The sequence below is a fragment of the Musca domestica genome, unplaced genomic scaffold, assembly GCF_030504385.1.
Source record: "Musca domestica strain aabys unplaced genomic scaffold, Musca_domestica.polishedcontigs.V.1.1 27, whole genome shotgun sequence".
Lineage (NCBI taxonomy): Eukaryota > Metazoa > Arthropoda > Insecta > Diptera > Muscidae > Musca > Musca domestica.
This window is the reverse complement of record NW_026712286.1, coordinates 10822270-10843112: the sequence shown is the minus strand read 5'-3', so window position 1 is coordinate 10843112 and position 20843 is coordinate 10822270. Positions and strand designations below refer to the sequence as shown.

General features: G+C 28.9%; 1 protein-coding gene across 5 annotated transcripts in view; it reads right to left on the bottom strand.

Annotated features, from left to right (window-relative positions):
• LOC101893904 (adenylate cyclase type 2) overlaps positions 1-15869 on the bottom strand; it is a 172539-nt gene extending 156670 nt beyond the window's left edge. For 2 of the 5 annotated variants that reach the window (XM_059124069.1, XM_059124074.1), the window contains exons 1-2: positions 15473-15869; positions 10734-10924 (exon numbers count right to left, since the gene is read on the bottom strand). The gene's annotated coding sequence lies outside the window, so the exon portion shown is untranslated. The remainder of the gene's footprint in view (positions 1-10733; positions 10925-15472) is intronic. The other 3 variants (XM_059124071.1, XM_059124072.1, XM_059124073.1) reach the window with 3 other exon arrangements.
• Between the last annotated feature and the right edge of the window lie 4974 nt (positions 15870-20843).

The following is a 20843-nucleotide window of genomic DNA, read 5'->3' as shown; positions in this document are numbered from 1 at the left end:
TCAAAACATTAATTTAGGATTTTTTAATAAGAGGCATAGCTCTGGCCCTGATGAAATTTTACCAAACAAATGTCCTCCTACTCTGCTCTTTACATGGACATAAATTTCATTAACGTAGCTCCAAAAATAACAGAGTTATAGACAAATAAGGGCAAACGCTGAAAAAAGCCCAAAATTTGTCCTTTTTCGGTAATCGCCTTGCTTGGACCATAACTTCAGAAGTAATGAGGGTATCTTAATGAAAAACGTTGACATTGAAAGAGGAGGCCTCTCTGCTTTCAAATACTGTACAATATTAACATATTTTCAAATCTGAACACCTAAAACAATTTTAAAATTTAAGAAAAACATAAAATTTTTTAATGTCCTCAGGCATGCATTGATGACTCCACTCTGGGAGTCATATCTTCGAACTCCGATTGAATATCTTTGTGATTTTAACAAATTCTGAAAGAGGAGATCTTCCTTCTCCAGCTGATCATCTTGTTGTTGCACTTAGTATATATTGGAAAATATTAAAGGACCAAAAACAACAAAATGTGTTTATGGTATTTGAGGAAAAAAAAGTAATTACTCAATCTACAAGGCATCACGGAGGTACGAATCAAAATATCTCACAAAATTTTAATGCAATCAGGAGGAGATATGTCTCCTCCTTACACCTATGTAATATTTATTGATGGAGCTCAAAAATTAACAGAGTTATAGCCCAATGAGGACATGCGCTGAAAATGGCCCGAATTTTGGGCTTTTTCGGTAATAGCCTTCCTTGAGCCATAACTTTAATGTTAAGGCTAATATCTAAATTCAGTAAATTGTGATTAAAAGAGGAGTCTTTCTGCTTTTAAAAATGTGCAATGTTGCCATATTTACGTATCTTAACACCCGAAAAAAATTAGAAAATTTAATAAAAAAAATAAAATTTTAAATGTCCATAGACATGAATTGATGACTCCACTCCCGGAGTCATATCTTCGGATTCTGATTGAATATCTTTGTGATTTTGACAAATATTGAAAGGGGAGATCTTCCTTCTCAAGTTGACGGATCATCTTGGTGTTGCACTTAGTACAAATCGGAAAATATTGAAGAATCAGAAATCAACAAAAAAGCGTTTTTGGGATACGAGAATAAAAAATTAGTTACTCATATTAAGAGGCATCACGGAGGTACTAATCAATATATCTCCCTAAAAATAAACTTATTTACGAGGAGATATGTCTCCTCTTTTCACTGATGCAATATTTATTGGTGTAGCTCAAAAATTAATAGAGTTATAGCCAAATAAGTACATGCACTGAAAAAGGCTCAAATTTTGCCGTTTTTGGGTAACCATCTTCTTTGGGCCATAACTTCAAAATTATTGAGGATATCTTAATAAGATAAATTGAGCTCGAAAGAAGAGTCCTCTCTGCTCCCAAAAATCTACAATATTGCCATATTTTCAAATTAAAAATTCCCAATTCAGTTGGGTTGAATTTTTTAAATTTTCATTAATAAAACATAATTTCGTTTTGAACAAATTGAAAAATTGCTACAATAATTTTCGATTAAATTTTACAAACAACCCCCAAAAAGGCAAAACATGAGTCACACTCAAACACACACACGTATGGTATTTGAAAAACATAATTATTAATAAATACTACACACACAAATTTATTATTAGCAGTGCAGTGGGAAAAACTAGAGCAAACGAGACATAAAACAGCCACTCAAGGCGTCGAGGAGGGTCATGAACGGGGGAAAAATGAGAAAAATTATAAAAAATCGAGGGATTTTGAAAATAATTTGAAAAAAATTTTATTGACAAATTTTGAAAAAAATGGGATTGATTTTGTTTTTTTTTTTTTTTTTGGTCAAACATCTAAAATTAGAATTTCTGGAAATTTTGCAAAAAAAAATTTTTTTGACTTTCAAAGCCTAGAAAAACTAAGAAAAGTGGATTTTGAAAATATTTCGAAATATTTTTTTTTAAATATATGAAAAAAAAATTTCTGAAAATTTTCCAAAAAAAAAAATTTGACTTCGATTTTTTTTTTGAGAAAAACTAAAAAAAAAGGATTTTAAAAATTTTTTGAAATGTTTTTTTCGAAAAATTTTGAAAAAAAATTTTTTGACCGATTTTTTTTTTTTGATCAAACATCTAAAACCAGAATTTCTGAAAATTTTGCGAAAAAAAAAATTGACTTGATTTTTTTTTTTTTCTGAAAATAAGGGTCATGAGGGGAAAAATCGAGAAAAACTAAAAAACGTGGATTTTGAAAATATTTTTTTTTTTTTTGAAAATATTTGAAAAAAAATTTTTGGATTGAATTTTTTTTATCAAACATCTAAAACGAGAATTTCTTCAAAATATTTTGAAATATTTTTTTTTTCAAAAATATTTGAAAAAAAAATTTGTTTTTCTTTTTTTTTTGATCAAACACCTAAAACAAGAATTTTTTAAAATTTTTCAAAAAAAAATTGAAAAAAAAATTTTTTCTGAAAATTCCCTTGAAAATCGTTCGGTCTAACATTTATTTTCGAGTGTAGACCCACCTGAATGCATCATTACCTTTTGAAGATCGCTCAAATGGGGCTACTTGTTTTCTCTCTCCCTCTCTCTCTCTCTCGTTGGTTTTTATTGTTTTTATTACCGCCACCATCACCACCGGCTGCTGGCTGGCAGGGCAATGATGTCGAAACAACTTTGTTTGATTTGAACACAATTCTGTCGATTGTTCAGTTTCAGAAAATCACCTGAATTGCAACTAGAGAAATGTGTTAATCTTATTAAGACAGATGATTAATTGCCAATAAATTACTAAACTGACAACTTAGTTGTCAAACTTCAACTCTGAATCAAATATGAAAAAATTAAGAAAATTTCAAAACAATTTTTTTTTCAATATTCAAAGAAAAAATTCAATGTGTATTATATTTTTCTCTAAAAAAAAAAACTTTTTTCAATACCATCCCCTTCTCTTAAGTCTGCCAGAATTTTGTTTTCAACAATTCCTATTGAATTCGAATTTCCACATTAATTTCTTACAATTTTGACATAATTATTTATTAATGGTCTACGAAATATTTCAAATTGAGTTCCTATAGTTTTGAAAATTTATTTTTCAATATCGATTTATTTCATAGTCTTTATATACTACATCCCACCCGGATGCTTGCCATGTTGATGGGGGGATTTGTTTAATTAATTTTCATATTGAATTTAATAAGCCTGAAATGTTTTGTCTGTTTTATTTATTATTATTTTTTTTTTTTTTTTTTCAAAATTCACACTCTTGCCAAACGCATTCAGCCAATAAATGTCGAAATTAATTATTAATTATAAAGAAAAATAGAGAGAAGAGCGCGACGAAATAATGAAAAAAGTGTGACAAGTATTAACCAAAAAAAATATACATTTCGAACATTGAGATAATTTTTTAAAAATACAATGAGCCATGATGGATTGTGGGTAAGAAGAGAAGGGATTGAGGGAGGAAAAGGCCTGAAGAAACGGGAAATTGTAGACTTTTTAAAAAAATGTGATGAAGCGAGCAGCCGGATTGAGTTAATGATTTTCTAGAAAATACTTAATTTTAAAACTATCAATTTAAAATCATAATTTCCCAGATATTAAAAAGAGGTAGAGATTTTTTTTGTTCTGTGACCCATAGGGAAATTCGATGGAGAGCAAGATTTCCTTTAGTGCCTATCCACAAAAATGCCGTCTTTATGGCGTTTTGGGTACTCAGTTGAAAGGCCTCAAAATTAATAGTTTATAGTACTTGCTTTTTTCTCTAGATTATACACGAAAATTTGTGCCGATTTTTAGGCATTTATAAGAGAGATACGGAATTCTTGCGGCCGGTGACCCATAGTGAAATTCGATGGGGAATATTTTTTCCATTGACATCTTAACACTAAAACGACGAATTGAGGGCGCTATGGGCACTGAGTCGGAAGCCTTTAAATTTTAACATAAAAAATCAAAGATTTTTTTCTAGGTTATATACTCAAACCTTTGCCGATTTTTATGGATATATAGTAAAAATATAGTCTTCTTGTGGCCGGTGACCCATAGTGAAATTTGATGAGGAATATTTTTTCAATTGACATCTTAACTCTAAAATGATGAATTGAGGGCGATAGGGGCACGGAATCGAAAGCCCTTAATTTAAATATAAAAAATTATAGATTTTTTTCTAGGTTATATACTAAAATTTTTGCCGATTTTTAGGTATTTATAGTAGAAATACAGACTTCTTGTGGCCGGTGACCCTTAGTGAAATTCGATGAGGAATATTTTCTCTATTGACATATTTATCGTAAAATGTCGAACTGAGGGCGATTTGGGCACTGACTCGAATGGCTTCAAAATTAAATTTAAAAACTCATTAATTTTTTTTCTACTATAACACTTAAATCTGAGATGATTTTTTGGGATATTTAGTAAATATACAGATTTCTTGTGACGGGTGACCCATAGTGAAATTCGATGAGGAATATTTTTCTCATTGACATCTCAACTCTAAAATAAGAAATTAAGGGCGATATGGTCACTGAGTCGAAAGTCTTCAAAATAAGACATAAAAACTCATTAAATGTTTTTCTATTTCAAATATTCAAGTCTGTTCCGATTTTTAGCTATATATAGCAAAAATACGGATTTCTTGTGGCCGGCGACCCACAGTGAAATTCTATGGGGAATATTTTTTTCCATTCACATCTCAACTCTAAAATGAGAAATTAAGGGCGATAAGGGCACTGAGTCGGATGCCCTTAAAATTTGAACATAAAAAATCATAATTTTTTTCAGTATTATATACTCAAATCTTTGCCAATCTTTAGAGATATGTACTAAAAATACAGACTTTTTGTGATCAGTGACCCATAGTGAAATTCGATGGGGAATATTTTTTCCATTCACATCTCAACTCTAAAATGAGAAATTAAGGGCGATAAGGGCACTGAGTCGAATGCCTTCAAAATTTGACATAAAAACTCATTAATGTTTTTTTCTATTTAAAATATTCAAAACTCTTCTGATTTTTTCACGATATATAGCATAGATATAGATTTCTTGTGGTCGGTGACCCATAGTAAAATTTTGTGAGCAATATTTTTTCCATTAATGGCTTTCCCCGAAAATGACAAATATTGGGAGTTTTCGGCACCAAATCTAAATTGCTACAAAAATACATTTTCCCTTTATTACCTTGATTATTATCGATATTTTTTGGATAAATAATATAGATATCGATTTCTTTTGTATGGGGACCCATAATGAATTTCGATAAGGAATATAATTTCCTCCAACAACTTTCCCCAAAAATGTCAAATTCGGGGATTTATTGCCATAAACTTAAAATTTTCTCAAAACAAAAAATAAACAAAAATATACTTTTACTTTATTACACAAATTGTTATCGACATTTTCTTGATCATTTTAAAAGTTATGGATTTTATTTCTTTGGCAACCTGTAGTGGTATTCGATGAGGAATATTTTTTCCATTGGAGTCTTTCCCCAAAAATGATAAATTTTGGGAGTTTTCGGCACCAAATCTAAATTGCTACAAAAATAAATTTTCCCTTTATTACCCTGATTAATATCGATATTTTAAAGAGAAATAATATAGATATCCATTTCTTTTGTGTGGGGACCCATAATGAATTTCGATAAGGAATATTTTTTCCTCTGATTACTTCCGCCAAAATGCGAAATTCGGGAAGTTATTGCCCTCAATTGAAAACTGTCAAAAAAAGTTAAAGGAAAATATATTTTTTCTTTACTATACAAATTATTGTCGATATTTTATCGATAAATAATACAGAAATCGATTTTATTTCTTTGGTGACCTATAGTGAAATTCGATGAGCAATATTTTTTCCATTGGAGGCTTTCCCCAAAAATGACAAATATTGGGAGTTTTTGACACCAAATCTAAATTGCTACTAAAATACATTTTCTCTTTATTATCCAGATTAGTATCGATATTTTTTCGATAAATAATATAGATATCGATTTCTTTTGTTCGTTAACCCATAATGAATTTCGATAAGGAATATAATTTCCTCCAACAATTTTCCCCAAAAATGCCAAATTTGGGAAGTTATTGCCATCAATTGAAAACTGTCCCAAAAAAATTAAACAAAAATATATGTCTACTTTATTACCCAAATTGTTATCTGTATTTTCTTGATCATTTTAACAGTTATCTATTTTATTTCCTTGGAGGCCCATAGTGAAATTTGATGAGGAACAACTTTTCCATTGACAATTTTCCCCGAAAATGAAAAATTATGGGCGTTTTGGGTATAAACTGAAAATGAACCAAACCATTGTTGTTCCAGCATCAGCATCAGCATCAACTTTTTATTGGGATTTTAATTTGTTGTTGTTGTTGATATTGCTTTTATGATCGATTTCTGTGGTAAAATTAATTAGCACCATTATTGCGAATGTGTTAAAAAAAGGATTTATGGAATGAAATTCCATAAATCTGATCAAGACAAAGACAATGGTTTTATATTATAGCCTATCTTTTATTTAGGGAATTCCAAGCACAATTTTTAAAAATACCCTATATTTATTAACCTCCATTCCGATACTCGTGATCCCCCCTAAAGTTCTCTCACACTTTTATTTTCTGCCAATCCCAAAAAAAAAGAAAATTTTGCTTTCTCTGGCACTTCATTAAGGTTAACACCTACCATTAACCGATTTTTAGTGCAGATACCCACAAAAAAAAAAAAAAAAAACAATTTTTATTGCCACCCCTTCTCCCTCTCCAAGGCCATAAATTCCATTGTTAATGAACGGCGAAACATGAAATGACAAACCAAAAAATATTTTTTCGAAAAAATTTTGCGCATTGTTCCTCTACATTTTTATTATTAAAATAAGTTCCTTATTAACGTTTTTATTGTTGTTGTATTTTCTATTTGATCGTTGAGTTAATTTGCCTTGGCTCCTTTGGTCCCATAAAACAGCTAATAAATGTATAAAAAAATATACAAAAAAAATTAACCTTTCCCTCCATCAAATGGAAGCGCGAGAGCACCCGCACCCTCGAACTTACGAATAGAACAGAATTTTGTATTTTTTTTTTGGGGAGGGGTGACAGTCGCATTTTCATGGAATTTGTTTTGGTTGCTTTTATTATTATTATTTTCAAACACGCAGAAAATATTTGAAATTCAAATTATGAAACGCATGGCCATGCATGTGGGTTTTTGTATGGCAATGTGGGTCAAAATGGGGAAGTTTAGAGAGAAATTTTGAAGGAAATACTAAGAAAGCAAAATGCCAAGAGAGAGAGAGAGAGACTGAGAGTTGATACTCAGATAGGTCTTCTAGAGTCCGAAGAGATTTGCAAGAGGAGAAAGACTTATATACGCCCAAAAAAGATTGGGCGCCATTTAACCAAGAATATATTTTTATAAGTTTTCTTTATCAGCCCTGTTTTTTTTTTTCAAAAAAAATTGAAGTTGGATGTTAAGCTTTCAAAATCAAAAAATTCTAGGCAGACAAAGAATTTTTTTCAAAGTTATGGCCTCTAGAAATTCATAACAAAAAAATAAACCTAAAATTACAAATTTGAAGTAGTAGCATTTTTTACCCATAACTCGTATATTTTAGCAATTATATGACAATTTTTTTCTAAAAATCAAGAACTTTATTTTTCTGCTTTCAAAATTAAGTTATTTCATGAAGATAACATAACTAGTTTCTGAGTTATGGTCTCTTAAAAACAATAACGAAAAATTAGAAAATTATTAAAAAACGTAGATATGTGTATATTTTTACCCATAACTCCAATATATTCACATGAGTATGAGGATATTGTTTTACGAAAAGAAAACTACGTTCATCTGCTTTCAAAATCAAGTTATTTTATAAAGATAGCCCCACTACTTTCCAAGTTATGGTCTCTCGACTGAAATAACGCAAAATCAGGTACACTGCATGGAAATTAAGTACTCATATATTTTTACCCATAACTCGGATATTTTTGGATGTGCACCCAGATATTTATTTAGAAATAATAAATACTAACGTTCTACTTTCAAAATCAAGTAATTTCATGAATATAAACAAATTACTTTCGGAGTTATGCTCCCTTAAAAGCGATGACGAAAAATTAGCAAATAATTGAGAAAATTGGGTATGTGTACATTTTTACCCATAACTCCGATATATTCAGAACAATATGTAAATATTGTTTTGCAAAACGGGAGCTACATTCACCTGCTTTCCAAATCAAGTTATTTCATGAAGATAACCCAACTACTTTCCAAGTTATGGTCTTTCGAAAGGAATAACAAAAAATCTAGCAAAATACATAGAAATTAAGTACAAATATATTTTTACCCATAACTCGGATATTTTTGGACGTGCACCCAGATATTTATTTAGAAATAATAAATATTAACGTTCTACTTTCAAAATCAGTTAATTTCATGAATATAAACCAATTACTTTCGGAGTTATGCTCTCTTAAAAACCATAACGAAAAATTATCAAATATTTAAAAAATCTAGGTATATGTATATTTTTACCCATAACTCCAATAAATTCACAACAATATAAAGGTATTGTTTTACGAAAAGGAAGCTACATTCATCTGCTTTCAAAATCAAGTTATTACATGAATATAACCCAACTATTTTCCAAGTTATGGTCTCTGGACTGAAATAACGCAAACTCAGGTACACTGCCTTAAAATTAAGTAAAAATATATGTTTACCCATAACTCGGATATTTTTGGAATCGCACCCCCAATATTTACTTAGAAATAATTAACTTTAACATTTTACTTTCCAAATCAAGTTATTTCATGAAGATACACCAATTACTTGCCAAGTTATGGCCTCTCGAAATAAGTAACCAAAAACTAGGCAAACTGTAGAAAAATTAAGCAGGTGTACATTTTTGCCCATAACTTGGATATTTCTGCAATTTTATTGAGATATATTTTCATTGATTGAGAACTCTAACATTCTACTATCGAATTCCAAATTATCGTGGATATAAACCACTTACTTTAGGAGTTATGCTCTCTTAAAAACGATAAAGAAAAATTAGCAAATTATTAAAAAAAAACTAGGTATATGTATATTTTTACCCATAAATCCAATATATTCACAACAATATGAAGATATTGTCTCACGAAAAGAGAGCTGCATTCTTCTGTTTTCAAATCCAAGTTATTTCATGAAGATAACCCAACTACTTTCAAAGTTATGACCTCTGGAAAACAATTTCGAAAAATTACCAAGAAATGTAAAATATTTGAGTACCTGTTAATTTAAGCCATATCCCTGGTATTTTATAAGCTATGTCCAAAAAAATATTTTTTATAGAACATCACGCGTTTTTCTTTCAAAAAAATGTAATTTTAATAAGCTACACCAATTAGTTATCAAGTTATGATCACCACAAAATGACGACATAAAAATAATGTGAATTTCAAAATTTTGAGCACATGTGTATTTTGCCGATAACTCGTCAATTTTACAGTCATATCAGTTTGGTTCGTATTTTCTTATAATCTGCACCTCTTGTTTTTAAACTATATTTCATTTCACCTAAATAGACCTGTTACTTTTGAAGTTATGGCCCACGGAAGATGTGCAGCGAAAATTGACCAACAAGCCCAACAAATTGGTAACTTCTTTATTTTGCTGATATCTCCGAAATTTGTGAGACTACAGCAAAGCGACTTCTTGTCCATTTGAAGACAGCATTGTCTTCTTTAGAAATCACTTTGCTTCATGAATATATGTTGAATACTTTGGGAGATATAACCAACGCAAGCTGATTACCTAAAATAGACCAAAAAAGTTCATAATTTGGTAATTTTTATATTTGGCTGATATCTCTGAAATTTGTGAAAATGTGGCAATGTGACCTCTTGTTCATTTGAAGATAGAGTAGTCATCCTTAGAAATCACTTAACTTCATAGATATTGCAAATACTTTAGAAGATATGACCCACACTTGATAAGTACCAAGAATATATCAAAAAAGTTAATGCTTTGGTAACTTGAATATTTGACAGATATCTCTGGAAATCGTATAGCTACAGCAATGCGACTTCTTTCGAAGTTGAAGACAGCTTATTGCTCTCTTGAAATCTTGTCATTTCAATAAAATGCTACTATTCCTTGAGGAGATATGACCAATACAAGATGAGTACGCAAAATGGTCTAAAAAATTTGGGAAACGGGAAAACTTCTTCATTTGTACGATATCTCCGGCATTTGAGAAGCTACAACAATGTGACTCATAACAACTTTAAAGGCATGCTATTCCTCTCTCCAGATCAATTTATTTCAATAAAATATAGCATTTAGTTCGGGAGATATGGCTAAATGTACATGAGTACTGAAAGTGGGACAAAAAATGTAATAATTTGGTATTTTGTATATTTGGGTGATATCTCTGGTATTTAAAGAGATATAACTATATGACTCCTTAGAAATTTTAGGACTGCCTAGTATTCTTTCAAAATCTGGAAATTTCAATAAAATATCACTACTACTTTAGGAGTTATGGCCAACATAAGATGACCATCAAAAACAGTCTATAATATTTAGAAATTTGGTAGTTTATATATTTAGGCGATATCTCCGACATTTGGAAGGCTATTATTGTTTAATTTTTTTTTGGGAATGTAATTTTGTATCAGAACCAAAATCTTGTTCCTTTATATCTTTATAATAGGTTACAGAATATTAAACTTACCCGCAATACCTCAACAGTTGCCGGCCAATAATGTATCCTTCTTTGTTTTGATATTTTATATGTTTCTACTTTTTTCTCAAATTTTCACACACATTTCTTTTTTTTTTAAAGAGTAAAAAAGCCTCTCTGCAGCACACAATAATTCACACTCACTCACAAACTTGACCGTATTTTGATACGATTTTTTTTCTCTATAAAAAAATTAAAAATAAATTTTATTTTTTTTTTTATTTGGGAAAATTATTTTGTATTCATACAACAACAAATGTCACACGCGTGTTTTGTTATTAACACAAATATTTGTTAATATAATATTTTTTTTTTTCAAATATTTTTTAATATTTCTTTGAATTTTTGAAAAAGAGGGGGACAGAATTTCAGGAAGATTAATGAAAGACAGACGGAATTTGAAATGAAAATCTTTTATATTTTTTTGTGGTTGTTGTATTTTGTTTTCATTCTTCTAAAATAGACAGGCAATTTTTAATAAGCCCAACAAGAAACAAGCAGATCACAAAAACATGAAAAAGAAAGTGAATATTAAAATGAACATCACATTGACGCATGATTTGAAATGATTCAATTTTGAAAATTTATTGGGAGGTGTAAGGAGGATATTTTTAAAAATATTAAAAAATCTGATTTAGGGTCCTCTATGGTTTTACATGGAAGGCAACATTAAACCTACAAAAAAATAAAAAGAAATCCAATTTATAGCCATTTTGATCATTTTCAAAATATGCGTTTCGAAAAATCTACAGTTTTCCCAGATTTATAATTTTTGGAAAATATTTTTTCTATTTTTTTTAATTTTTCTCACTTAAGTACTCTTTGAGATATATTCCATCCAATATAAATATTATGACATCAATTCTTCATAAACAAAATTTCGCAATATATGCCAATATTTCTTCCCGAAATTCATCGAAATAATACTTATGAATTTCATTTTATTGATTGATTATTCATTATTTCCTTTCCGATGGCAAGACAGACAGACACACAAGAATATTATAAACAACATTTTTTTTTTTTCAAAACTATTTTGTTGTTTCTTCATGTATTTTGTTTTGATTGCACAAATTTAGGCGATATTGCGGAGGAAATACACTGGACTACAAACAAATATATTTTTGTCCGATACTGAAGCCGATAATGAATGGTTCATAACATTTGAAAAGGGTGTTCTACCTGGACAAAAATATTTAATTCAGAAAGATGAATTTCCAACCTTTAAATTAATCAATAACTATGGGGACATTGATAACCAAATATCCAAAATATCAAAGTTACTCAATTTTCAAAATTTTTTGTAATTTTTCCGCAAACATTTTGCAAGGGCCATAACTTTTCAAGTAATTAATGTATCCCAAATAATTTACTTGATTTTGAAAGAAGTAACTCCAATCTCCCACGGCTACAAAACATTTTCAAATATCTCTCCGAATACCAAAGTTATGCAGGAATTTATAAAATAACCTCATTTTTGGAATACCCCATATTTTTCCTATAATCAATTTCAAGACACTATAACTTTACACATAGACGGTGTAATAAAATTATTTTACTTGATTATGAAAGATACGCATCTTGCCCTTCAACTCATGTCAAAATAACTGCATCTAGATAAATAAACATTGGAGATATCGGCAATATACTCAAGTTACCCACATTTTGAAAAATTTGGTCATTTTTCTGCAATCATGTTCGAAAGACCAAAACTTTTTAAATAGTTAATGGATTAGTCTAGGACTTTGCAATTCTGAAAGATATTGTTATTTTCTTCGAGTACTGTAAAATATTTTCTAATATCTAGCCAAATACCAAAGATATCAGGAAATTTATGTCATAGCCTCAATGTCAACATTTTTGACAAATTTTCGGTAATCGTTTTCTAGAGATCCTAACTTTAAAAGTAATTGGTATTTCTAAATGATTTACCGGATTTTGAAAGATAAATATATAGGCTTTCATATTCTAAAGAGATATTTTTATATGACTAACAACATATCTGAGTTATCGCCAAAATACCCTACTTACTTAATTTTTAAATTTCTTAGCATTTTTTAAGTAACCGTTTTCTAAGGGCCATAACTTTTGAAGTAGTCAGTATTTTGGTATGAAAGAACATGAACTTGAAAGAGACCTCTATTTTCTCTGACTACTATAAAAAATTTTACAATATCTATTCAAATTCCTGAGATATTTAGAAATGTATGCCATAACCTCAATTTTGACATTTGTGAATTATTTAAAGTAATCGTGTTCTGGAGACCATAACTTTAAAAGTAATCGGTATTTCCGATTTTTTACCGGATTTTGAAAGGCTATCATCGCAGCTTTCAAATTCCAAAAAGATATTCTTATGTGGCTGAAAAAATACCTGAGTTATCGTCAAAATATTGTAGTTACACAATTTCCTAGACTATTGTGATTATTTAAGTAACCGTTTTTTAAGGACCATAACTTTTGAAGTAGTTGGTATTTCAATTTTAAATTACGTGATTGTGAAAAATATCCCTCCATTCTCTGACTTCTATAAAATATTTTCCAATATCTATTCAAATACCAGAAATATTTTAAAATATATGCCACAACCTAAATTTTGAAATTTTTGACTTGTTTTCAGTAATCGTTTTCTGGGGACCATAACTTTAAAAGTAATCGGTATTTTTAAATGATTTTAGCGGATTTTAAAAGGAAAGTATGTACCCTTTCAGATGCTAGAAAAAAATTCTTATGAGTCTGAAAAAATGTCAGAGTTATCGTCAAAATACTCTAGTTGCACAATTTCCTAAACTATTAGGATTTTTTAAGTAACCGTTTTCTAAAGGTCATAACTTTTAAAGTAGTCAGTATTTTAACATAAAATAAAATTATTTTGAAAGATATTAATTTATTCTACGACTATTATAAAATATTTTGCAATATCTGGTCAAATTCCAGAGATATTTTGAAATGTATGTCATAACCTCAATTTGGAAATGTTTGACTAATTTTCAGTAATCGTTTTCTGGAGACCATAACTTTTGAAGTAATCGGTATTTCTAAATCTTTTTACCGGATTTTCAAAGGCTATTATCGCGACTTTCATATTCCAAAAAGGTATTCTCATATGGCTGACAACATACCCAAGTTATCGGCAAATTACCCAAGTTACTCAATTTTTGAAACTTTTAGTATTTTTTAAGTAACCGTTTTCTAATGGTCATAACTTTCGAAGTAGTCGTTATTTTGGTATGAGGTAGAATTATTTTGAAAGATAATCATATATTCTCTAAAAACTATGAAATATTTGCCAATACCTATTAAAATTCCCGAGATATTTAGAAATTTATGCCATAACCTTTAATTTGAAATTTTTGACTTATTTTAAGTAATCGTTTTCTAGAGACCATAACTTTTGAAGTAATCGGTATATCTGGATGATTTAACATGATACTGAAAGCTAAGCCCTTCTTCTATAAAATTTTGATAAAATAAAATCAAGTGCATAGATAAATATCAGAGTTATAGTTAAAATACAAAAGTTACCAATTTTTTGGCACTTTTCTCTTAATTTCAGTAATTGTTTTCTATGGGTCATAACTTTTGAAGTAATCGGTATATTTTAATAAAATAATTTGTTCCTGTAAGAGGAAAAACTGTTGTTCTAATTTCTACCCTTTTTTGTTATGAGACTTGACAAATGCCCGAGATATCGGTGAAATGAGTGTCTTACCAAATTTGTTGCACTTATACCTTAGTTTTTGTATTCGTTTTCTATGGACGATAACTTGGCAACTAAGTGGCATATTTTTTTGAAAAAGCAAAATTTTTAAAGGAGAATATCTAGACTTTGATTTTGCGTATAGATGTTTTAATTTTAATAACCAAAGTTATTGGAAAAGACATCAAAGTGTCTTAAATACTTTAAAAATCGACCTAGTTTCGGTTATGATTTTCTCGTGACCATAACTTTGAAAATCGGCATGGGTTCTTTAGAAATCAACTCGATTGTGAAAAGTAAGTGTGTTTTCTTTGAACTAATGAATTAAATATATTAATGTGGCCTATAAAGTACCGGAGATTTTGGCAAATTTATCAAGTAACTCAAATTTTTATTTTTTTTTTTTATTTTTGTTTTCGATATTCACTTTCCAAAGCCTGTGATTGCTGGTGGTGACGATATTTTTTTTTTATAAAATTTAGAGAAATTGTGAATTTTTTCTTAATTTTCAAATTAAAAAAATTACAAAAAAAAATTAAAAATCTATTTTTCGAAAAAAAAAATAATTTTTTCCTCTTCCATAACCTCTCAAAATGAAAATAAAACAAATCGAAATTCATTCACACAATTTATTTGGCGTCAACCAAACCAAAAAAAAAATATATTAATAATGATGATGATGGAGATGAGATGACTATGGCCATTATGTCTCGCATGTTTTTCTTTTTTTTTTTTTTTTTTGTTCCCACTTTTTACATGTGAACCGAATTTTTGTGAGATATTTTTAGTTTTTTTTTTTTTTTTTTATTTCATAAAATTTTTTAATGTGCATGGGTGGGAACCGTATTTAAGTTAGCAAAAGATTTTCAAACAAATTGCCTTTTTGATGAACATTTCAAAATTACAACCACTTGTCGTCAATTTTCATTGAGTACTTTTTCATTGAAAACATTTTGTAATTTTCAGCAATTTTTTTCTCTTTGAAAAAATCTGTTTTATTTTATTAATTTTTTCTTTAATTTATTTTTACATTTTCCTTTTGATATCAAGGGCATTAAAAGGGGTCTGCTCTTGCTTTTGAGTATCAAAATCATAATAAACACAGATTTATTTCATTATTTATTTTTGTATTTTCATTTTTTTTTTTTTTTTTTTTTTTTTGTTTCTCTCACTTTATATATAACAAATTTTTTTTGTTGTTTGCTTTTATGATTAGCACCTTCTTCTTTATTTTTTTTTTTTTTTGTGATGATGACCACCAGAAATTTTGAATTTATTTTCACAATTTTTTCCCCGTTCTTCTTAATCACCTGCACCTAATAACACGAGCACACGAAACCGTCACGATCTACTCGTTAGGACGTCGCCGTCCAAACTGAACACAAAACGGCATAGCATTCATTTCGTTTCATTTCCCTCACACAATTCTATTCTCAACTTGTTGTGCCATGAGAGCAACATGCATCCATAGACTACTGTTGCTCACACTCGAAGACAAATTTAACCGAAGAGGGCAACAGGAATTTCCCTCTGCTACTGCATACGAAATATTCTAACCGGCATTTTGTGCAAAGAGCAACATGTGTTGTTGATAAACCGACCAGCAACAGTAAGAACAACAACAATCATACGACACGAGCAACATCGTCATCTATGAATGGGGTGGGTGGTGTGGTGGGTGGGTGGTATGGTGTGTTATAATGCGGCCAATGCAGTTTGTTTACATTTTGCAATAACCCAGAGCGAGAGAGAAAGAGAGTGGATATTATGAGAATTGCATAGTGGGGTTTGGATGGGCCGTTATCTCTCTTCCCCAATTGTGTGTGTGTCTGTCTCTCTCTCTCTCCCAACGTACGTATTGTGTGGGAGTATGGGTTTGTTTACATTTTTTCTGTAGGGAACAGAGAAAAGAAAATTAATTAGGGAAATAAAAGAGAAACGGGGAATAAATTTCAAATTGGAAGGTATTGAAAGGAATTGGGTGGTTTGTTCAAAGAAAATTAAATTGGGTTCTTTTTTAAATAGATTTTTTAAATAATCTTGGGGGTGTCATATTGATAAGTGGAACAATTTTGCACATTGTGGAACAGAGCAGAATTTTTAATAAAATTTTCCAAAAAAAAAATTACAAAGATTCTCTATAAAATTTTGCGGGCCAATGAAATATTTTTCATCAAATGCATGGAGCTTAGATCGTTGTGAAGAATACTATAGATCTTAGAGGCCTAGAGGTCTTTGTAATGATGTCTTTTTTTAATTTTTCTAATTATTTTTAAATTTTTTTTCCAAAAAAATTAATTTTCATTTTAAATTAAAAATTTCCAAAATAAAATTCCGGGGCTTTTAGACTTCTTTGCAATAATTTTTAAATGTTGAGTTATTTTTTGTTTTTTCAGAAAACTTTTCGAACATTTTTCAAAATTTTCAAAAAAAAAAATGCTAAGATTTTTTTTACTGATACTTTTTCTAAGCATCATTTTTGAAAAATTTGGATTTTTTTTGGTAAAAATGTTAAAGTTTTTCAAGTTCTATGTAATATTTTGAAAACAGACGGATATTTTGGAAATTTTTCATATATTTGAATTTTTCAATTTTTTTTAAACATTTTTAATTTTGTGTCCATTTTTATTTATTTATTTTTTTTTTTTTTTTGAAAATTTTCAAAATAATGTTAAAAATTATTTTACTGATATTTTTCAATTTTCTTTTTTAGAAACATGTTAGAAGTTTTTTAAGTTCTATGTAGATTCTGCAAAATATAAGAATATTATTTGAAAATTTTCATATATTTGAGTTTTTCATATTTTTTCCAAAAAATAATTCACACAATTTTTTCAGAAATTTTAAAATTAATATTTTTCCAAAATTTCTGACTATCAGTTATAGATTTTTGAAAATTTTAAAAAATATTAAAAATTTTTAGAACATGTTTAATATTTCACAAAATTTTTAAATTTATCTAATATTTTATCAAATTTGGGATTTTATTTCAAAAAAGAGGCCATGTAGATTTTTATTTAGAATATTTATATATATTTTTTTTTTGTTATTTATTTTTTTTTTTTCAAAAATTGTGTTCCAAAAAAATGTATTTTATTATTTTTTTTTTCTTTTTATTTTATAATAAATTCCCCTTGACCCTGTCCCTATGAAAGTTCCAAATGGCTTTTGCAACGCAACCGGAAACGGAAATTGCCAGCCATTGAGTAAGGAAAACAACCAAATCAGGGTTATGAAGAAAACAGTAAAGGAAACGGTTAAAGGAAGAATTTATGGTTTCCTGAATGGCAATTGCCATCATTGCGTACCCGTTATTTTGTTTAGTTAAGAGAAAATATTACAACGGCTCTATTGAAGAGACGAAAACTCTTTAAAGAGTCGGGAGAGAGAGAGAGAGGCAAACACACAGTTGTAAAAAAACCCAGCAACATGTTTATAACGGCCTTATTGGCGAGTTCTATGTGAAAATATAAACAGAGAGTAGAATAGCGGCAAAGAGAGTTCTCATGGTTTTGTTTTGTTTGAGTGGGTGTAATGGGGAGATGTGGAGCTCTCTTGAAACACATTCAAAAACTACGTGTTGATTTGTTTTGTAAACATAACGGCGGATAAATGCCGGTAAGATTTCAAACTAAATTGATTTAATAAAACATTTGTTTGGTGGGTTCTCTTCGGTGTATTTTATGGAGATTTTTTAACATCGTACCCATTGGCGTATGAGTCATAAAAAAGAAATTGTAATTTATGTTACTGATGCGACACATTTTGAAACATTTTTTCCGTCATAAATTTACATTTGATAATTTTTTTTTTCAATTATTCGCAAGACCTCCCATTTTTTTATTTTAGCTAAAAATTTGATGTGCATATCAAAATTGGTCAGTTAATATTTTTTAAGTTTTTTCGAAATTAAGATGAAATTTTCCAGAAGACGTCACATCAGAGCATTGGAGAAAATATTCTCCACTGAATTTCACTCAAAGTCTCTAAACCAAAGGAATATCTAAAAGTGACGCGTATTTCAAAAAATACGTAATGATTTCTCTATAACAAATAACATCATTTTTTGACCTTTTCCTTAGTTGGTCCCAAATCTCCCAAAAATACTAATTTTATCGGTTCGCTATCAAAGAAGAAATTATTCTCCATCAAATTTAACTAGAGGAAGTCAAACAAACAAAATCTCTAAATGCAATATTTATATCGAAAAATTATAAATAAAAATTTGCCTATAAAAAATATATCACTTTTTTGCCCTTTTCCGCAATTTGTACCAAATCTCCCAAAAATACTCATTTTATTGGTTGCTGTCAAAGAAGAAATTATTCCCCATCAAATTTTGCTAAAGGTTGACAAACAAATGAAATCTCTACATGTAATATTTATATCGAAAAATTATAAATAAAAATTTGGCTATAAAAAATATATCATTTTTTGCCCTTTTCCGCAATTTGTACCACATCTCCAAAAAAATATTCAATTTATCGCATCACTGTCAAAGAAGAAAATATTCTCCATCAAATTTCGCTAAATGTTGTCACTCAAACGAAATCTCTACGAGCGTTTTTTACGCCAATAAATAACCCATTACAATTTTAGTATGGAAGCAAGAATCCTAACATTTATTTATTTTTTTTAACTCCCAAAAAAACCATGAATTGTTATTTTATTGAAAATGCGTCAATGGAAAATATATTTTCCATTGAATTTTATCATATGTCTCCGAACAAAGTAAAGTCCTAAATGCCATGTTTCTCCAAGTAAATCATGTATCAAAATTTGACTTAAAACGGAATTCTTCCATTTTAGTTTTTGGACCTTTTTGGGGATTCTTTCCAAATCTCTTCATATTAGATGAACACATTCCATGGAAAACATATTCTCCATGGTATTTCACAACAAGCCTATGAAGAAACAAAACATCTAGACTCATAATTTATGCCAATAAATCATCAAAACATTTTTTGGGTATTTAAATCAGATTTAGCTTTTTTGGGGCTTTTTCAAATTTCGCAAATATTTTTGGGAAAACATCATTTTAGTAGCTTATTGCCAAAGGAACAAATATTCCTTATCGAATTTCACACCTAGTCTCTGAAAAAAGTAAATCTCTAGCTGCGATTTTTATACCGGTAAATTGTTAATTTAAATTGGGTTATAAAAAAAAATTTCTTATGCATTTTATTTTTTGGGACTTTTTCAAGATTCGCTAATATTTTCCGGAAAACATCATTTTAGGCGTTTGTTGCCAATGGAACAAATATTCCTTATCGAATTTCACACCTAGTCTCTGAACAAAGTAAATCTCCAGCTTCGATTATTATACTAGTAAATTATTAATTTAAATTTGGCGAAAAATCAAAATTTCTCATTAATTTGGTTTTTTGGGTCTTTTTTAAATTTCGCTAATATTTTTGGGAAAACGTAATTTTAGTCCTTTGGTGCCAATGAAACAAATATTCCTCATCGAATTTTACCCCTAGTCTCTAAACAAATTGTATCTGTAGATGCAATTCTTATACCATTAAATAGTGATTTTAAGTTTGTTAACTTAAATGGCATTTATTAAAAATATTGTTTTTTTGGGTCTTTTTCAAATTTCGCTAATATTTTGGGGAAGATGTCATTTTAGGACGTTGGTGCCAATGAAACAAATATTCCCCATCGAATTTCACTCTTAGTCTCCAAACAAATTGTATCTGTAGACGCAATTATTATACCATTAAATTGAGAATTTAAATTTGGTAACTCAAATGACATTTCTTAAAAATATTATTTTTTGGGACTTTTTCAAATTTGGCTAATATTTTGGGGAAAACGCCATTTTTAGACTTTGTTACCAATGAAACAAATATTGCTCATCGAATTTCACCCTTAGTCTCCAAACAAATGGTATCTGTAGATGCAATTCTTATAACATTAAATAATGATTTCAAATTTGGTAACTTAAATGACATTTCTTAAAAATATTATTTTTTGGGACTTTTTCAAATTTGGCTAATATTTTGGGGAAAACGCCATTTTTAGACTTTGTTACAAATGAAACAAATATTCCTCATCGAATTTCACCCTTAGTCTCCAAACAAATGGTATCTGTAGATGCAATTCTTATAACATTAAATAATGATTTCAAATTTGGTAACTTAAATGACATTTCTTAAAAATATTATTTTTTGGATCTTTTTTAAATTTCGTTAATATTTTGGGGAAAACGTAATTTTTGGAGTTTGTTGCCAATGAAACAAAGATTCCTCATCGAATTTCATTATAAGTCTCTGAATAAAGTAAATCTCTAGCTGCGATTTTTATACCGGTAAAATATTAATTGAAATTTGCTGAAAAAATAAAAATTTCTTATGATTTTTAGTTTTTGGGTCTTTTTCAAATTTCACAAATATTTT